Below are 18945 nucleotides of genomic sequence, written 5' to 3'. Positions count from 1 at the left end.
AGTGATGGGACCAGATGCCATGATCTTCGTTTTCTGAATGTTGAGTTGTAAGCCAACTTTTTCACTCTCCACTTTCACTTTCATCAAGAGGCTTTTTAGTTCCTCTTCACTTTCTGCCATAAGGGTGGTGTCATCTGCATATCTGAGGTTATTGATATTTCTCCTGGCAATCTTGATTCCAGCTTGTGCTTCTTCCAGCCCAGTGTTTCTCATGATGTATTTTGCATATAAGTTAAATAAGCAGGGTGACAACATACAGCCTTGATGTACTCCTTTTCCTATTTGGAACCAGTCTGTTGTTCCATATCCAGTTCTAACTGTTGCTTCTTGACCTGCATATAGGTTTCTCAAGAGGAAGTTCAGGTGGTCTGGTATTCCCATCTCTTTCAGAATTTTCCACAGTTTATTGTGATCCACCCAGTCAAAGGCTTTGGCATAGTCAATAAAGCAGAAATCGATGTTTTTCTGGAACTCTCTTGCTTTTTCGATGATCCAACAGATGTTGGCAATTTGATCTCTGGTTCCTATGCCTTTTCTAAAACCAGCTTGTCACTGATATATATTTAATTTTCACAATAACCCTGCAAGGCTAGTTATCTATAATTTTTAAATGAGAAAACTTAGATATAAATAGGATGAATAAATTTCTCAGGGTCATTCACTTACAAGTCGTAGGCCTAGGTTTCACTAATCTCTTTTCACAACCATATCATCTCCTGTATAAATTCTTTTCTTTCTAATTAAAGCTTGCCAAATCATAGCATCACTGTAACAGTTATCTATTAATAAAGCAATGCTATACAATAAACACAAAATCTCAGTGATAACCTTTTTTAAATGTATTTATCTACCATGTCCCTATTGTTCCACATACTTGGGCGGGACTTGTTCATGCATCTGTACTCAACAGGTCAGGTAAACAGATTTCTGATTTTGGCTGGGCTCACTCATAAGTCTTGGGATTGGCTAGATGTCAATTGATTTAGGATGGTATTAGTTTCAAGGTAGGAAAATTTGGCTTTGCTAGATTGAATATGTTCTAATAGTAACAGCAGACGTTCAAGAGAAAGAGTGGAAATGTGGTCTTTTTCAAGCTTCCACTTATATTATGACTGATAACATCCCATCAGCCAAAGCAAGTCACTTGGCTGGTCCTAGAATATTGGTGGAAGCATGTTACAAGCCCACGTGGCAAAGGATGTGGCTATAAGAGAGGTGAAGCACGGGGCCATAACATAGTCAGGCTACTGCAGTTGTTATTATTGGGACTAAGTAATCAAGACCTATAATTATGCATTTAGTTGTATGTGAGAGCTGAGTACTAAATTTTCATAAATTTTGCAAGGCAGTTGCTAAACCATTAGCAGCTTGAAATCAATCCATATAAGAGTATTTGTATCACAAAACTAGTCAAATGCTACAAATGACAAATCAAAGCTTTGTATAGCCAATTTAGCAGCACACTGCTGTATGCATCTCAAAAGTTTAAATCTAATGCTTCTATACATAGAAAATTTCAAGTGATTATGTGATCAAGTTACATTTCTATTTTGCATCAAAAATTATATAGGATTATGATCAGGTTGCTGTTCTGTTTTCTTTTCCTTAGTTACCTTCTATGTATGCAAATAGCTTAAAATGAATATTTCTAAAGATAGATGGCTCATCATTTCTTGAACAGGTACAGCAAGGATAGTAATTAAGTAAACATCATCAAAGAAATTACTTATGAGCCTAAAGATTCCAATTTGCTATTTTAAAGAGTATTTTAATTCTAATTCATTCTGTATTTTCAGCAAGTCTGTTGTAGATAATCCCAAGGGCAATATCAGGTTCCAGAATCTATTAATTTTGTCTGAAGACAATTGAAGAGGTAATTTAGACTGTCTTAGAATCACAGATCACATGTGGAGTTTCCTCTATCACTTGAAGAATTTGCACATAGGTGTCTCCTTTATAAACAAAATAAAAATTCATTCTATTTTAAAAACAAGTAAATATGTTTCACAAATTATGACTGATGAAGCTGGGGATGCAGGAGATGCAATTTTTCTAACTTTTAGCCACTCCCACGTCTCTAGTGCACCATCACTGCCATCAGCAAAAAAAGAGAAAGAAGGAAGGAAGAGAGAAGTTGCCAACAGACCACAATATGAAACATTAAGTAATGCTAAAACAGGTTGAAAATGACTATGTATTTGGTGTTTTACTTTCCTCAGTGGGTAAGGAAAGTGTGAAAAGGAAAGTCTGCTTTCTCTATGAAAATTTCAATTATGGTAGTAAGTTATGAAATTGTATCCAGTATTTCTTCTTAATTAAGAACTGAAAACACTGAATCTGAGCATATACACATATTCTTTCTCCCTTTCTTTCCCTTTCTCTGCCTGTAAATGTGTGCAAATATAAAGATTATGCATGAAGCCAAACTATCTCAGTTCAGATTCAAGCTCTGGTACCTTGAGCAAGTATTTAACCTCTGTGTCCATTTTCCTCATCTACAAAATGTGGACAAAAACAGTATCCACTTCAAGGATTGTTATGAGTATTAAAATAATTAATACATATAAAGTATTTAGAACAGTGGCTATAAATTCTCAGAAAATGTTGCCTGCCATTATTATATGATACCGAAACCATTTAAGTCAGCTTTAAAAAACAACTCAAACTAGAACATTCTCTAACACCACATATAAAATAACCTCAAAATGTATTCAAGACTTAACTGTAAGGCCAGATACAAAAAAACTTTTAGAGAAAAACACAGGTAAAACACTCTTTGACACATATCACAGTAATAACTTTTTGGATCCACCTCCTAGAGTAATGAAAATAAAAATAAACAAATGGGACCTAATTAAAAGCTTTTTCACAGTAAAGGAAACCATGAACAAACCATAAGCACAAGCCACAGAAAGGGAGAAAATATTTGCAAATGAAGCAGCTGAAAAGGGATTAATCTCCAAAATATACAAGCATCTTAACATCAAAAAAGCAATCAAAATATGGGCCAGAAGTTCTAAATAGACAAGTCTCCAGAGAAGACATACAGAGGGCCAAAAAACACATGAAAAGATGCTGCTGCTGCTAAGACACTTCATTCATGTCCGACTCTGTGCGACCCCATAGACGGCAGCCCACCAGGCTCCCCCGTCCCTGGGATTCTCTAGGCAAGAACACTGGAGTGGGTTGCCACTTCCTTCTCCAATGCATGAAAGTGAAAAGTGAAAGGGAAGTCGTTCAGTCGTGTCCAACTCTTAGCGACCCCATGGACTCCAGCCTTCCAGGCTCCTCCTTCCATGGGATTTTCCAGGCAAGAGTACTGGAGTGGGGTTCCATTGCCTTCTCCAGAAAAGATGCTGAACACCACTAATTACTAGAGAAATGCAAATCAAAAGCTATAATGTGATATCACCTCACACCAGTCAGAACAGCCATCATCAAAAAGTCGACAAACAGATTAGTTGTCTGTCAGTTGCTTCATTTGCTATTATTTTCTCCCATTCTGAAGGCTGTCTTTTCACCTTGCTAATAGTTTCCTTTGATGTGCAGAAGCTTTTAAGGTTAATTAGGTCCCATTTGTTTATTTTTGCTTTTATTTCCAATATTCTGGGAGGTGGGTCATAGAGGATCCTGCTGTGATGTATGTCGGAGAGTGTTTTGCCTATGTTCTCCTCTAGGAGTTTTATAGTTTCTGGTCTTACATTTAGATCTTTAATCCATTTTGAGTTTATTTTTGTGTATGGTGTTAGAAAGTGGTCCAGTTTCATTCTTTTACAAGTGGTTGACCAGATTTCCCAGCACCACTTGTTAAAGAGATTGTCTTTAATCCATTGTATATTCTTGCCTCCTTTGTAAAAAGACATACAGATGGCTAACAAACACATGAAAAGATGCTCAACATCACTCATTATCAGAGAAATGCAAATCAAAACCACTATGAGGTACCATTTCACACCAGTCAGAATGGCTGCGATCCAAAAGTCTACAAATAATAAATGCTGGAGAGGGTGTGGAGAAAAGGGAACCCTCCTACACTGTTGGTGGGAATGCAAACTAGTACAGCCACTATGGAGAACAGTGTGGAGATTCCTTAAAAAACTGGAAATAGAACTGCCTTATGATCCAGCAACCCCACTGCTAGGCATACACACTGAGGAAACCAGAAGGGAAAGAGACAAGTGTACCCCAATGTTCATCGCAGCACTGTTTATAATAGCCAAGACATGGAAGCAACCTAGATGTCCATCAGCAGATGAATGGATAAGAAAGCTGTGGTACATATACACAATGGAGTATTACTCAGCCATTAAAAATAATACATTTGAATCAGTTCTAATGAGGTGGATGAAACTGGAGCCTATTATACAGAGTGAAGTAAGCCAGAAGGAAAAACATAAATACAGTATACTAAGGCATATATATGGAATTTAGAAAGATGGTAACAATAACCCGGTGTACGAGACAGCAAAAGAGACACTGATGTATAGAACAGTCTTATGGACTCTGTGGGAGAGGGAGAGGGTGGGAAGATTTGGGAGAATGGCAATGAAACATGTAAAATATCATGTAGGAAACAAGTTGCCAGTCCAGGTTCGATGCATGATGCTGGATGCTTGGGGCTGGTGCACTGGGACGGCCCAGAGGGATGGTATGGGGAGGGAGGAGGGAGGAGGGTTCGGGATGGGGAACACATGTATACCTGTGGCGGATTCATTTTGATATTTGGCAAAACTAATACAATTATGTAAAGTTTAAAAATAAAATAAAATTGGAAGAATAAAAAAAAAAAAGTCGACAAACAACAAATACTAGAAAGGGTGTAGAGAAAAGGGAACTCTCATACACTAGTGGGAATGTAAATTGGTACAGTCACTATGCAGAACAGTATGGAGGTTCCGTAAAAAAACTAAAAATAGAGCTATCATACGGTCCAGCAATCCCGCTTCTGGGCAAATATCCAGAGAAAACCATAATCCGAAAGGATACATGCACCCCAACATTCACTGCAGCACTATTTACAATAACCAAGACATAGAAGCAACCTAAATGCCCATCTACAGAGGAATGGATAAAGTAGATGTGGGACATACATGTTGATACAACAGAGTATTACTCAGCCATAAAAGAATGAAATAATACCATTTGCTACATGGATGAACCTAGAGAGATGATCATTCTAACTGAAGTAAGTCAGAGAAAGTCAAATATCACATAACTATCATGCATATGTGGAATCTAAAAATATGATACAAATTAACTTACTTACAAAACAGAAACAGGCTTCAAAACAACAACAACAACTTAGGTTTACCAAAGGGAAAAACTGGAGAGGAGGGATAAATTAGAAGTTTAGGATTAACACATACACACTACTATATATAAAACAAATAAACAACAAGGATGTATTATATAACACAGGGGATTCTACTCAATACTCTGTAAGAGAAAAGAATCTGAAAAAGAATGGATATATGTATAACTGAATCACTTTGCTATACATCTGATACTAATACACTGTAAATCAACTATACCTCAATACAAAATAAAAATCAAAATAAAAAGTAATTAGTTAACTCAGAAAGTTTAATTATATTTGTTGTGATTTTAAAACATATTTATTTCTCAAGGATCTGTGTGTTACATTAGTAACAGTTTAACAGTGTGTAGACAAGAGTCTGAGGAGGGCATCAGCAGCTCAGACTTATGGTAAAGACAAAGACCTTCCACCTTAGTTTTGGTGGTTATGTTTATTAACAACATATACAGAAATGTACATAAATAATAAAGACTTTATGAAAACATATGATATCTGGGTCCCCTTAAAATCTTATATCTCCAAAATCATAGGATACAAAATAGGTCTATGTGTGCTTAATATTCTTATTTGAGATATCTTTTAACTAGGAAAAAATCTTAGATGTATTAGAAATAGTTACATGTATTTTTATCTTTTAATAACTGTAATTTCACACTGAGGGCAAAGACAAAGTGTGAACTGTTATCTCTTGGTGGTATATGATTGGAAAATCCAAGAAGACATAATGGAAAAAGAGAAGAGTGAATAGTTCTGGTAATGGAATAAGAATTACTACAAAAGAAGACTTTACAATATTATAATGTACTCAGTTCAGTCACTCAGTCATGTCTGACTCTTTGCAACCCCATGGACTGCAGCACACCAGGCCTCCTTGTCCATCGCCAACTCCCAGACTTTATTCAAACTCATGTCCATTGATTCGGTGATGCCATCCAAGCATCTCATCCTCTGTTGTCCCTTTCTCCTTCTGCCTTCAATCTTTTCCAGCATCAGCGTCTTTTCCAATGAGTCAGTTCTTCACATCAGGTGGCCAAAGTATTCGAGTTTCAGCTTCAGTATCAGTCCTTCCAATGAATATTCAGGATTGATTTCCTTTAGGACGGACTGGTTGGATCTCCTTACAGTCCAAGGGACTCTCAAGAGTCTTCTCCAACATCACTGTTCAAAAGCATCAATTCTTCGGCACTCAGCATTCTTCAAAGCCCAACTCTCACACCCATACATGACTACTGGAAAAAACATAGCTTTGACTAGATGGACCTTTGTTGGCAAAGTAATATCTCTGCTTTTTAAGCTGAGATAAAAAAGATAAGTTTTATATTTTGTAAGCATGAAGTTTAATTATATAGGATAGTCAGAAATCTCACATGTAAGACAAAGACATGCATATCACAATGAAAATTCCACTGAGATAAAAATTGGCAATTGAAAATTTATGTCCTCTGAAATTATTTTATTATACACTGCTTGTAGGAAGAGCAAAACATAGATTAGTGATTGTGGTGGTTTTGTTGCTAAGTCATGTCCAACTCTTGCAACCCCATGGACTGTAGCCCTGGGGTTGCAAGGAACCCATGAATAGAGGTTACTCTGTTCATGGGATTTCCCAGGCAAGAATACTGGAGTGGGTTGCCATTTCCTTCTCCAGGGGATCTTCCTGATCCATGGATAGAACCTGGGTCTCCTGCATTTCAGGCAGATTCTTTACCAACTGAGCCATCAGGGAAGCCATATACTAGTGATGCTATTTATTAAATATGTTTGGAAGTTACATGCTGTGGCACTATCAGCTAGCATCTATGAAACAGGCCCTATTTGTTTTTCTAGGCTTTATTTGAATACACGGACAGAGAAGAGAATAATTAAGGCTATAAACATGGAAACTGCTATGGTTTTAATTAACATATATTCTAATGTGATATATATAATATAAATATGTAGATATATATTTATATAAATAACAGTATATTTATACTTACATTTTAAGAGAAATATAAATCATATTTATATTTATAGGACATTAAACAGCCTGAGACAATTTTAATATAATAGCCATAGACTACAGTGTAAGAAAATAATATTTGATAACTTTAAAAATTCAAACTTATGGTATCATAGGTTATCACTCAAAATCAACCAGAGCTCAGTCAATATTAAGCCCAGATTTTCAAATAGCACTGCCAGGCCAATCTTACAATGTAATGGGATCCTTACAGATTCAACAAGAAAATAAAAAGTTAATATAAGCCTTTATAATAGTATGGAGATATTTTATACTATACACAAGTACTTCCATTACATCCAATGAGGTTAAGGTTGTCTACACAACTGATCTCATTATTCATCATTGTTAAATGGCTTCTGCAATAGAGCACTCATCCTCCCTACTCACTACAACGGCCCAACCTGAAAGAACCTATCATGTATGTCGACATGAGGTTGTTTAATCAAACAATTTTTTCTTATCTATAGAAAAGAAGGAAAAAAAAGTATTCTGGGGAAAAGATGAATGCTTCCGTGGATTCCTCTATACAGATTAAAACGGTCAACTCAGCAGCACTCTGAGTAAAATACAGAGCCTAGGGAAGCAAGCTGATGGCACTTTAGTTTATTGTACTTAACAGCACTCAGGACAAGCATTTTATTCACATAGATTTCCCCTAGCTGAAATTAATTTCTCTCTTTTTTGCGCTTGCACAGCACACAATTTCTTCCTCTCCTGCAGCATTTGCCACATTTTGCCTTATTCTAGGCTCTACTTTTCTTGTGTAAAAAAGTGAAACATCAATACTTACAAGTATCTTAATAAAATGTTTAAGGTTTTTCTGTATCTCCTCTCCTTCTCCATATGTCCTTCTCCCCTAAAACAGGGCCATGCTTGACACACAGAATACAAGTACAGCTCAACTGGCACCACTATAAAACAAACCAACAGCATGGAAAATAAAAGAGTGAATTATAAGGAAGTATCATATTTTAATTTTTTCTTCTTCCCTCCATCATATTTTTAATATATTCTAGGCTACCAGAATATTTGGTCTTTCTTTCTGACCAAAAAGTGGTTACAGCATGTACCATATTATGAAATTATGGTATTATTAGCAAATTATTAGCAAATTATTTGTCTGAATTTGAGGTCTCTTCAATGGCAGAAGACTGTTATCATCTTATCAGTAAGTTCAACTTCAGATTAAGTCTTATACTCTGTGTCCTAGTTCTTAGTGTTCTATATATGCTGCTGCTGCTTCTAAGTCGCTTCAGTCGTGTCCGATTCTGTGTGACCCCACACGGCAGTCCACCAGGTCCCCCGTCCCTGGGATTCTCCAGGGAAGAACACTGGAGTGGGTTGCCATTTCCTTCTTCAATGCATGAAAGTGAAAATGAAGTCGCTCAGTCATGTCCAACTCTTAGCGACCCCATGGACTGCAGCCTACCAGGCTCCTCCATCCATGGGATTTTCCAGGCAAGAGTACTGGAGTAGGGTGCCATTGCCTTCTCCGAAATTATTCCTCAGTAAACTATAAATAGAAAACAAATACAATGTACAACACTTTATAATGACTTAAAAGGGCTATTACAGAGTATGTATTTTAAATATTACCAAAATGGAACTTAAAAATAATAAATCAACTTTATTAATTGTATGTACATAATACATTTAAGGGACTAGATCTGATATACAGAGTGCCTGATGAACTATGGATGGAGGTTAGTGACACTGTACAAGAGACAGGGATCAAGACCATCCCCATGGAAAAAAGCTAAATGGCTGTCTCAAGAGGCCTTAGAAACAGTTGTGAAAAGAAGAGAAGCAAAAAGCAAAGGAGAAAAGAAAAGATATAAGCATCTGAATGCAGAGTTCCAAAGAATAGCAAGGAGAGATAAGCCTTCCTCCGAAATCAGTGCCAGGAAATAGAGGAAAACAACAGAATGGGAAAGACTAGAGAGCTCTTCAAGAAAATTAAAGATACCAAGGGAATATTTCATGCAAAGATGGGCTCAATAAAGGACAGAAATGGTATGGACCTAACAGAAGCAGAAGATATTAAGAAGAGGTGGCAAGAACACACAGAAGAACTATACAAAAAAGATCTTCACGACCAAGATAATCACAATGGTGTGATCACTCACCTAGAGCCAGATATCCTGGAAGGTGAAGTCAAGTGGGCCTAAGAAAGTATCACTACGAACAAAGCTAGTGGAGGTGATGGAATTCTGGTTGAGCTATTTCAAATCCTGAAAGATGATGCTGTCAAAGTGCTGCACTCAATATGCCAGCAAATTTGGAAAACTCAGCAGTGGCCACAGGACTAGAAAAGGTCAGTTTTCATTCCAATCCCAAAGAAAGGCAATGCCAAAGAATGCTCAAACTACCACACAATTGCACTCATCTCACACGCTAGTAAAGTAATGCTCAAAATCCTCCAAGCAAAGCTTCAGCAATACGTGAACCATGAACTTCCAGATGTGCAAGATGGTTTTAGAAAAGGCAGAGCAACCAGAGATCAAATTGTCAACATCCACTGGATCATCGAAACAGCAAGAAGAGTTCCAGAAAAACATCTATTTCTGCTTTATTGACTATGCCAAAGCCTCTGACTGTGTGGATCACAATAAACTGTGGAAAATTCTGAAAGAGATGGGAATACCAGACCACCCGACCTGCCTCTTGAGAAATCTGTATGCAGGTCAGTAAGCAACAGTTAGAACTGGACATGGAACAACAGACTGGTTCCAAATAGGAAAAGGAGTATGTCAAGGCTGTATATTGTCACCCTGCTTATTTAACTTATATGCAGAGTACATCATGAGAAATGCTGGGCTGGAAGAAGCACAAGCTGGAGTCAAGATTGCCAGGAGAAATATCAATAACTTCAGATATGCAGATGACACCAGCATTATGGCAGAAAGTGAAGAGGAACTAAACAGCCTCTTGATGAAAGTGAAAGAGGAGAGTGAAAAAGTTGGCTTAAAGCTCAACATTCAGAAAACGAAGATCATGGCATCTGGTCCCATCACTTCATGGCAAATAGATGGGGAAACAGTGGAAACAGTGTCAGACTTTATTTTTTGGGGCTCCAAAATCACTGCAGATGGTGACTGCAGCCATGTAAAAGACACTCCTTGGAAGGAAAGTTATGACCAACCTAGACAACATATTAAAAAGCAGAGATATTACTTTGCCAACAAAGGTCCATCTAATCAAGGCTATGGTTTTTCCAATGGTCATGTGTGGATGTGAGAGTTGGACTGTGAAGAAAGCTGAGCGCCAAAGAATTCATGCTTTTGAACTGTGGTGTTTGAGGAGACTGTTGAGAGTCCCTTGGACTGCAAGGAGACCCATCCACTCCATTCTAAAGGATATGGGTCTTGGGGGTACATTGGAAGGACTGATGCTAAAGCTGAAACTCCAGTGCTTTGGCCACCTCATGTGAAGAGTTGACTCATTGGAAAAGACTCTGATGCTGGGAGGGATTGGGGCAGGAGGAAAAGGGGACGACAGATGAGATGGCTGGATGGCATCACCAACTGAATGGACATGAGTTTGAGTGAACTCTGGGAGTTGGTGATGGACACGGAGGCCTGGCGTGCTGCGATTCATGAGGTTGCAAAAAGTCGGACACGACTGAGCAACTGAACTGAATTTATACAAAAATGTTAAGGATTTTCGCCCCCATGGTTATAAGGAAACCTCTGATCAACTTTCTTATAATTAGCTGACACACATTCATATAATACTAATTAATTTTATTAGCCTAAAAACTAAGTGAAGTATAACTCCAAATAATCACCATCCACTTAGAAAAACAATTAAAATACTATCTGCTATAGTCAACTATTTATTGAGCACATCCTATTTTCCAGCACCAAAACACATTACCTACAGAAATCAAAGAAACCATCCTTCATCTCTTTCCTATTTGTCTCCCTAAGGGCATTACCATGTGCGCGTGCTCAGTCGCATCCAGCTCTTTGCAACTCGATGGGCTGTAGCCTGTCAGGCTACTCTGCCCAAGGAATTTTTTAGGCAAGAATACTGGAGTGGGTTGCCATTTCCTACTTCAGGGGATCTTTCCAACCCAGGGATCAACCTACATCTCCTGCATTGACAGGAAGATTCTTTATCATTGCACCACCTGGAAAGCCATGGTCATCAGCTGCTGCTGCTGCTGCTGCTAAGTCGCTTCAGTCGTGTCCGACTCTGTGCGACCCCGTAGGTGGCAGCCCACCAGGTCTCCCATCCCTGGGATTCTCCAGGCAAGAACACTGGAGTGGGTTGCCATTTCCTTCTCCAATGCATGAAAATGAAAAGTCAAAGTGAAGTCGCTCAGTCGTGTCCAACTCTTAGCGACCCTATGGACTGCAGCCTACCAGGCTCCTCTGTCCATGGGATTTTCCAGGCAAGAGTACTGGAGTGGGGTGCCATTGCCTTCTCCGATGGTCATCAGCACCAATCTCTAATTTCTTTTAATAAAATACATGTTAGTGGGAAGGTATAATAATAATGTATTATTCTACTATTCTGGAATTTTAAAATGACACATGCACACATTTAAAGGTTATACATTTTAAATAGATACAAACTGCCCTATATATAGGAAGTACTAAAAATCTTTGTTAAATTGCATTAATCAAACCAATGGAGTTTACATTTGTTGATGCTAGTCTGTAAGTCAATGATTTGGCAAATATTCTCCTATTCAGTATCCACAGGTTTCTGTTATTTAGTCACTAAGTCATGTCTCACTCTTCTGAGACCCCCATGGACAGAAGCCCACCAGGCTCCTCTGTCCATGGAATTCTCCAGGCAAGAATAGTGGATGGGTTGGCATGCCCTTCTCCAGGGGATCTTCCCGACCCAGGGATACGAACCTGTGTATCCTGCACAGGCAGATGGATTCTTTACCACTGAGTCTCTTGGGAAGCCCATTCACAGGATACTACCACTCAAAACAAAAAGGAAAAGAAAAAAAAAAAAGGTGATTAACTGATTTAGTGTTATCTGTCTTCTTCATAGTCTGGGGAATTGAAGGATGGAGAGGAAACAGATCTAGTCAAGGGGTCAAGGATGAAGCCTGAATGCTAAATTATCTTATAACTCAGCTATATAAACACGTCTATGAGTTTAGCCTTTTAAATCATTTATAGGCCATTATCTTGATAAAGGAACTGAAGACTTAGGATGAGAAAGAAAAAACAAGAGTCTTGAAATAGAAACTTAGTACATCCAAATTAAGTTTACATCTGACATGGCAAAAGAAAAAAAATCAATCATAGGTTTTGACCCATAGGGATTTTTCTGCTCATCCATAAGAAGGTGACTGAGATGAGAAAAATATAATTTGTACCATCTACTACTATAGATTACCATCCTCTTATGAAGATATGAGACCAAGTGATTACGAGTTGACTTAAGAAAATCTGGCACAGTTTTGAAAAGATATTCAAAAAAGTATTTTAAAACTATAAAACAAATTAGATGCTTGATTTGTTCATGTGACACCAAATTATTTTGACAAAATACATATTAATATATTTCCTGAAGTAAACAGTTATTTGTGGTCACCTATAAAACCCACTCCAGTGTTCTTGCCTGGAGAATCCCAGGGATGGGGGAGCCTGGTGGGCTGCCATCTATGGGGTCACACAGAGTCGGACACGACTGAAGTGACTTAGCATAGCCTAGCATAAAGACATCCTTAAGGGACTTCCCTGGTAATCCAGCAGTGAAGACTACATGTTTCCATTGCAAGGGGCATGTGCTCAATCCCTGGTTGAGCAATAAAAATTTCACACACTGGGAAGTGTGGCCAAAAAACAATTAAAAATATCATTAATAAAAAATAAAGACAACCTTAAGAGAGAAAACAGAGGAGCTGACTCAGTTCAGTTGCTCAGTCATGTCCGACTCTTTGCAACCCCATGACTGCAGCACACCAGGCCTCCCTGTCCATCACTAGCTCCCAGAGTTTGTTCAAACTCATGTCCATCAAGTCGATGATGCCATCCAACCAGCTCATCCTCTGTTATCCCCTTCTCCTCCTGCCTTCAATCTTTCCCAGCATTAGGGTCTTTTCCAGTGAGTCAGTTCTTTACATCAGGTGGCCGAAGTATTGGAGCTTCAGCTTCAGCATCAGTCTTTCCAATGAATATTCAAACCTGATTTCCTTTAGGATTGAGTGGTTTGATCTCTTTGCAGTCCAAGGGACTCTCAAGAGTCTTGTTCAACACCTGACTAATGTCCTATAATGGTCCTATTAAGTATCATATCTGTTTTGTTTCATCTTTTGTTCATCCTCCCGTCCCACATGGACATTTAGCTCCTATGATACAAAAAGAAAGAAAGAAAAAGAGAGAGAAAGAGTGACTGATGCATGGATGTACAATAGTGAGATAATATGGAACAAAAACCAGGGCAACAAAATGTAGCTTGTGACAAGAATGAAAATGTGCCTAGTCTCTTAAAAGCTCAGTTTCACAAGGTAATGGCTCAGTACTTAACTTTGTATCAGTCTGGTTCCTAGGAGTATTAGGACCTTTTCAATAGGCGTATTGTCTATGCAGTACCTCTGTACACTCAGTCTCTCCACTGGCTATGTTTGATTAAGGATCCTTTATCCCTCAGTTCTGAGACACCTTAAACAGTTAAACCACTAGATTAGCTGAGCAACATTTTTGTGGAGAAAAGTCAATGCGGTATCAAAGTATGTTGTAATAAAATAAGTCTCACATGAGAAACCAAATTATCTCACTCATCATTATAACAGCATCAACTAAATCCTGACAAGGCTGTCAGGTTTGCCCTATGACTATCTGAAATAAGGCTTTTTTATTGAATTTCATGGACTGTCAACAGCTTCCACACCATGTAAGATTAGCCCATGATCTGTGCCACAAAATGTGTGAATTCACAGATACTCTGTGGTTATATGACACTTATCATAAACAAAATCTTATTATCAAGTTTCATGACATACTATGGTTCAAAGATCTTAAGGACCAGAGAATAATCAAGAGACTACAGAAACTATAACTGCACTGCAGTAGTTATTCCATTTTTGATATGTTATGCATAATTAGCTTTAATATCATCTGTGATTTGTAAAAATGAGAATTGTGGGCACTTCTTTCAGCTTAAAAAAAAAAAGTTCAAGAAGGTCGCTCTGAGGAATAATAAATGAAAGTTACTGTGAAGGACTTTAAAATATGAATAGCCATACACTGTCAAATAATAATCAAATAACATTTTTAATGTGAACGAACTGAAAATTTATATAAAAGTACTTCCTTGTAATCAAACAGTTCAGATAAGTTGCTCTACTATAATCAGATCATTCCCATTATATTGCGTTTGTTCTGAACACTGTATTTTCAGAGGGAAATACATAATTTTAGAGCAAATTCAGAGTAAACTAAGGACTCGATATCCACTGAGTCAAGCTGCAATATCTAAGACTTGGACTAGGGAAAAGACGAATCAGAACATATAACAGTGTTTTGAATTATACAAATATGGCTATCTTGTGAAGAAGAATTAGCTATTCTCTGTGTCTCCAAGATAAGTGGGGAAACATCGACAGTGGAGGAAGTTTTTTATTTCATACAGTGTTTACTCTGGAGTTCCCTCTGGATACAACATGCTACTTTCAGGGGAAAGTTTTCAAGTTGGCAGACATATCACATACAATTTGGGCTAGCTATTGTGGAGAAGTTTCAAACATGCAAGTGTTAGAACAAATTTTCCAATCTTTAAGGATTTAACAATTTATGAATATCAGACAATGAATATGAACACACATTGGGACAAGAAATACACAGTCTCATTTATGTGTCCGAATGATGGGGCTTTAATAAGACTAGAAGGTGAGAGTTATCTGGCTCCGTGGCCCTCACTACTGCTGCTTTCTAGTCGAAGCCTCTCCTGTGAATAGCTGTTGTGCTAAATTTTATGATGCCATCTCCTCTTGCTAAAATTAGTTAGCCAGAAGCAACTCCATTAATCTGCATTACAGGATAACAGCAATAACATGAGGTTAAGGGGAAATGTTGACATGGCAGAGTCTTTGTATCATCAAAGAAACCCTAATGGCTGTTCAATAACATGCACTAACCTCATGCATACATATATACATTCGTAGAGCACTGATTCATCATTCATTGGATGTTACTGACTGAATCATTTTTTTATCAAACCTCTGTCCAGTATCGTGCATTGAACCTGGACTGGCAACTGGTTTCATACATGATAGTATACATGTTTCAATGCCATTCTCCCAAATCACCCCACCCTCTCCCTCTCCCACAGAGTCCATAAGACTGTTCTATACATCAGTGTCTCTTTTGCTGTCTCATACACAGGGTAATTGTTACCATCTTTCTAAATTCCATATATATGTGTTAGTATACTGTATTGGTGTTTTTCTTTCTGGCTTACTTCACTCTGTATAATAGGCTCCAGTTTCATCCACCTCATTAGAACTGATTCAAATGTATTCTTTTTAATGGCTGAGTAATACTCCATTGTGTATATGTACCACAGCTTTCTTATCCATTCATCTGCTGATGGACATCTAGGTTGCTTCCATGTCCTGGCTATTATAAACAGGACCCTTGAGTCTGGAAGATCCCCTGGAGAAGGAAATGGCAACCCACTCGGGTTTGCCTGAAAAATCCCGTGACAGAGGAGCTTGGAGGGCTATAGTCCAAAGGGTCACAAAGAATTGGACATGACTGAGCGACTAAGCACTCACACGCAGGTAAAAAGAAAAGCAAGTGAAGAAACTTGTTAATAATTTTTCTATTGAGCACACATTGAAATGATGATATTTTGGATAATGAGTTAAATAAAACATTATTAAAATTAAAAAAAAAAAAAAACACCTCTGTCCACCCTGAAGTTTTTTTTCATTATGGATCTTGGAGCAGGCCTAGCCTCTAGGCCTATGTAGTCAGCAATGTTAAAATCCATTTGAGTGCAGTGGTTTTCTAGTGGTTTTGTTTATTCAAATATTACAGAGCAATTCTCAAGGCCAGAAGTGGTTGTTGAGTCGGAGCTTCTAACGACTGTAAATTTGAGCTACATAACATCATCGATGTTACAGTACAATTCGAGAGAGAATTGGGTGTTTAGAAAAATGAGAGGATTTTTAGAGATCCTATGGGCATTTTCCTTTAGCTTAGGAAGAATTTCGGGAAACAAAATGTTAATCATTATAAAAGTCACAGCTCTAATTCTGCTGAGATAAAAATCCTAGAAAAAGAGTCATCAGGAAATTTCTGTGGTTATATTTAAGGGAACACTAACTAAATCAGGATTTCAGGGAAGGATTTTTGAGCTGTGTTTGAGGGGAACAGACTGGAGATCCTGTTTGTCAATAATGTAAATACGTAAGTGAACAGCGAAAAACTCAAAACTAGAAAGATACATCTGTGAAGGCAAACACAACCTACAACTGTGGCAAACTGGTTGTGACTATATACCTATAGGTCTCTACTCACGATACAGAATCTATTTTCAATATTCCCTGACATGACACTTAGGGAAAGGTGTGGAGCTGAATGCATTCTGAAATTATTCTGCTGTAATACATACTAAACAGAACAGGACAGAACACAGAAGAGAAAGGCATTCCATCAAAGTGGTTCAAGGTACAGAAAAGTTTTTTCTCATCTATTCCTCCCAAGATTTCTTCCCTTCAACACCAAATCCTTTTATATTTTAACTAGTGACAGCAGAGGGGATTCTAAGACATGTTTCTCTGAGAGCCATTTTTAATTGAGCTTTCGTTATTTACAAATATAGAATAAGGGCTAGATGTTGCTTTAGTTTTTAAGATTAATCTACTTGTGTATCACTGGCAAATAACTATTGGGTTTAAAGATGGAAGAAGTATGTTCAATACATTTGCTTCATGTGTCATATGATGCTGTACTGTAAAATTAACAGTTATAATATATAGCCATCATTCATATGACCAAACAATTTAATGTTTTAAGCAAAATATTGAAGAACCTCTCCATTCTATAATTTAAAAAAATAATCTCAGAAAACAATAGCATACAAGCACTCTGTCAAATCCATTGCTTCCTTTACATTCCCAATTTTACTATCTTGGTCTGTAATATGTTATATTTTTGCCTGGACTATAATAATCTCCTAAAATCCTGTCTTCCTCCATTCCACTCATCCTATGAAACATTGGAGATTAACATTATAAAACACTGCTTTGTAACTGTCATATACCTGCCTTAAAAACTTCAGTAACTCACCATTAAATCTAGAACAAAAAACAGGTAGCCACTGTAATTTATTGAGCAAGTTCTGATCAACAAAGTGCTTTAGTGTGTTGATCTTAGTATCAGTCTGATTGAAAAAGGGAGATAGGAAGACTATACACATGGTAATTTCAATAATCTGGTCAAAAAGACAAGAACTTAATATAGTAGCAATACTTATATTCTGGAATATTCCAGAAACAAAATCACATATCCAAGAACTACTGAAAAATTGTAATTATTTTGAGGATAGTTTCATTTAAAGAGGAAAATTTTAAAAAATCCGAAAACTGGGTAATAGTGACTAAAAGGATACGGCTGCCAGTGACAATAAAGGGAGAAATCAGAAAAGGGAATCTGTTTTGGGGATGAACTGATTAATTAGAAATGGTTAAGGAAATGTAAATAACAATGTTCATTAACTGGAAATAGGGAAACAGTTTTTGTTTATAGTTGGGAACTTGAGATAGAGATTTGAAGTTAAAGATGAGAATTTAAACATTAAGGAAACATTAAAATTTATGGGAAAGCATGCATTCTTGGAAGAAATGGCTTTCAACAGAAAGGAACATAATATCAGAGGGTGAACTTTACCAAACACCTACACTCAAGAGGGTAGCTTAGAAGCTAGAGTAGATAAACATTAAGCATATATGCAGGAAGATAGCCAATAGAGTCCAGTGCTATAGAAGTTCAGCGGAGATAAACTGCTGAAATATCAAAGAGGATGCAAATAATAAAAGGTCTTTATATTCGGTGATGAGAAATCTTACAAAATCCAAAGATGATTTTGAAAAGTAAGACTCATAGTGGTGAGGACAGGTGATAAACTGTACAAGAATTAAAAGGAAACATGCAACAAGTTAACACTTTTATGGCACTTTACAATTTATAATGGGCTCTTTATATACCTTAGAAATTAAGAAAATGGATAGTAACTGGATGGTTCAAGGAACATAATTCTTAAAATCAAAGAGATTTGATAATGTTTATAGACCAAAAAAAAGTGGGGGGAGGAGTGGAGTGGAATTAGAGGAAAGAAAAAGACCAAAATAGCTGGAGTGGGTAAAAATATTGATAGGAATCTAACTATATTCCACAACACACAGGCACTGAATGGAAAGCAGAGGTGAAGGAAAAGTAGCAAGTTTTACCAGGACCCACTGAGCTAAAGATAAGAACAAATGAGAAACTTCATTCTGCCTTTTTTTTCCCCCAGGAACAAGAGAGGGAGAAGGAGAGACCATCTCTTGAAAGTGAGAGAAGAGCTAGGGGTTTCAAAGAGAAGTGGTCTGCAATAGCCACGGAAATATTAAGCAAGCTGAATGCTGACAGCATGAATTTATAATGGG

This window comes from Bos mutus, chromosome 28 (assembly GCF_027580195.1).
Source record: "Bos mutus isolate GX-2022 chromosome 28, NWIPB_WYAK_1.1, whole genome shotgun sequence".
In the NCBI taxonomy this organism is placed as follows: Eukaryota; Metazoa; Chordata; class Mammalia; order Artiodactyla; family Bovidae; genus Bos; species Bos mutus.
The sequence above is the reverse complement of the archived record's forward strand: the minus strand, read 5'-3'. Positions refer to the sequence as shown.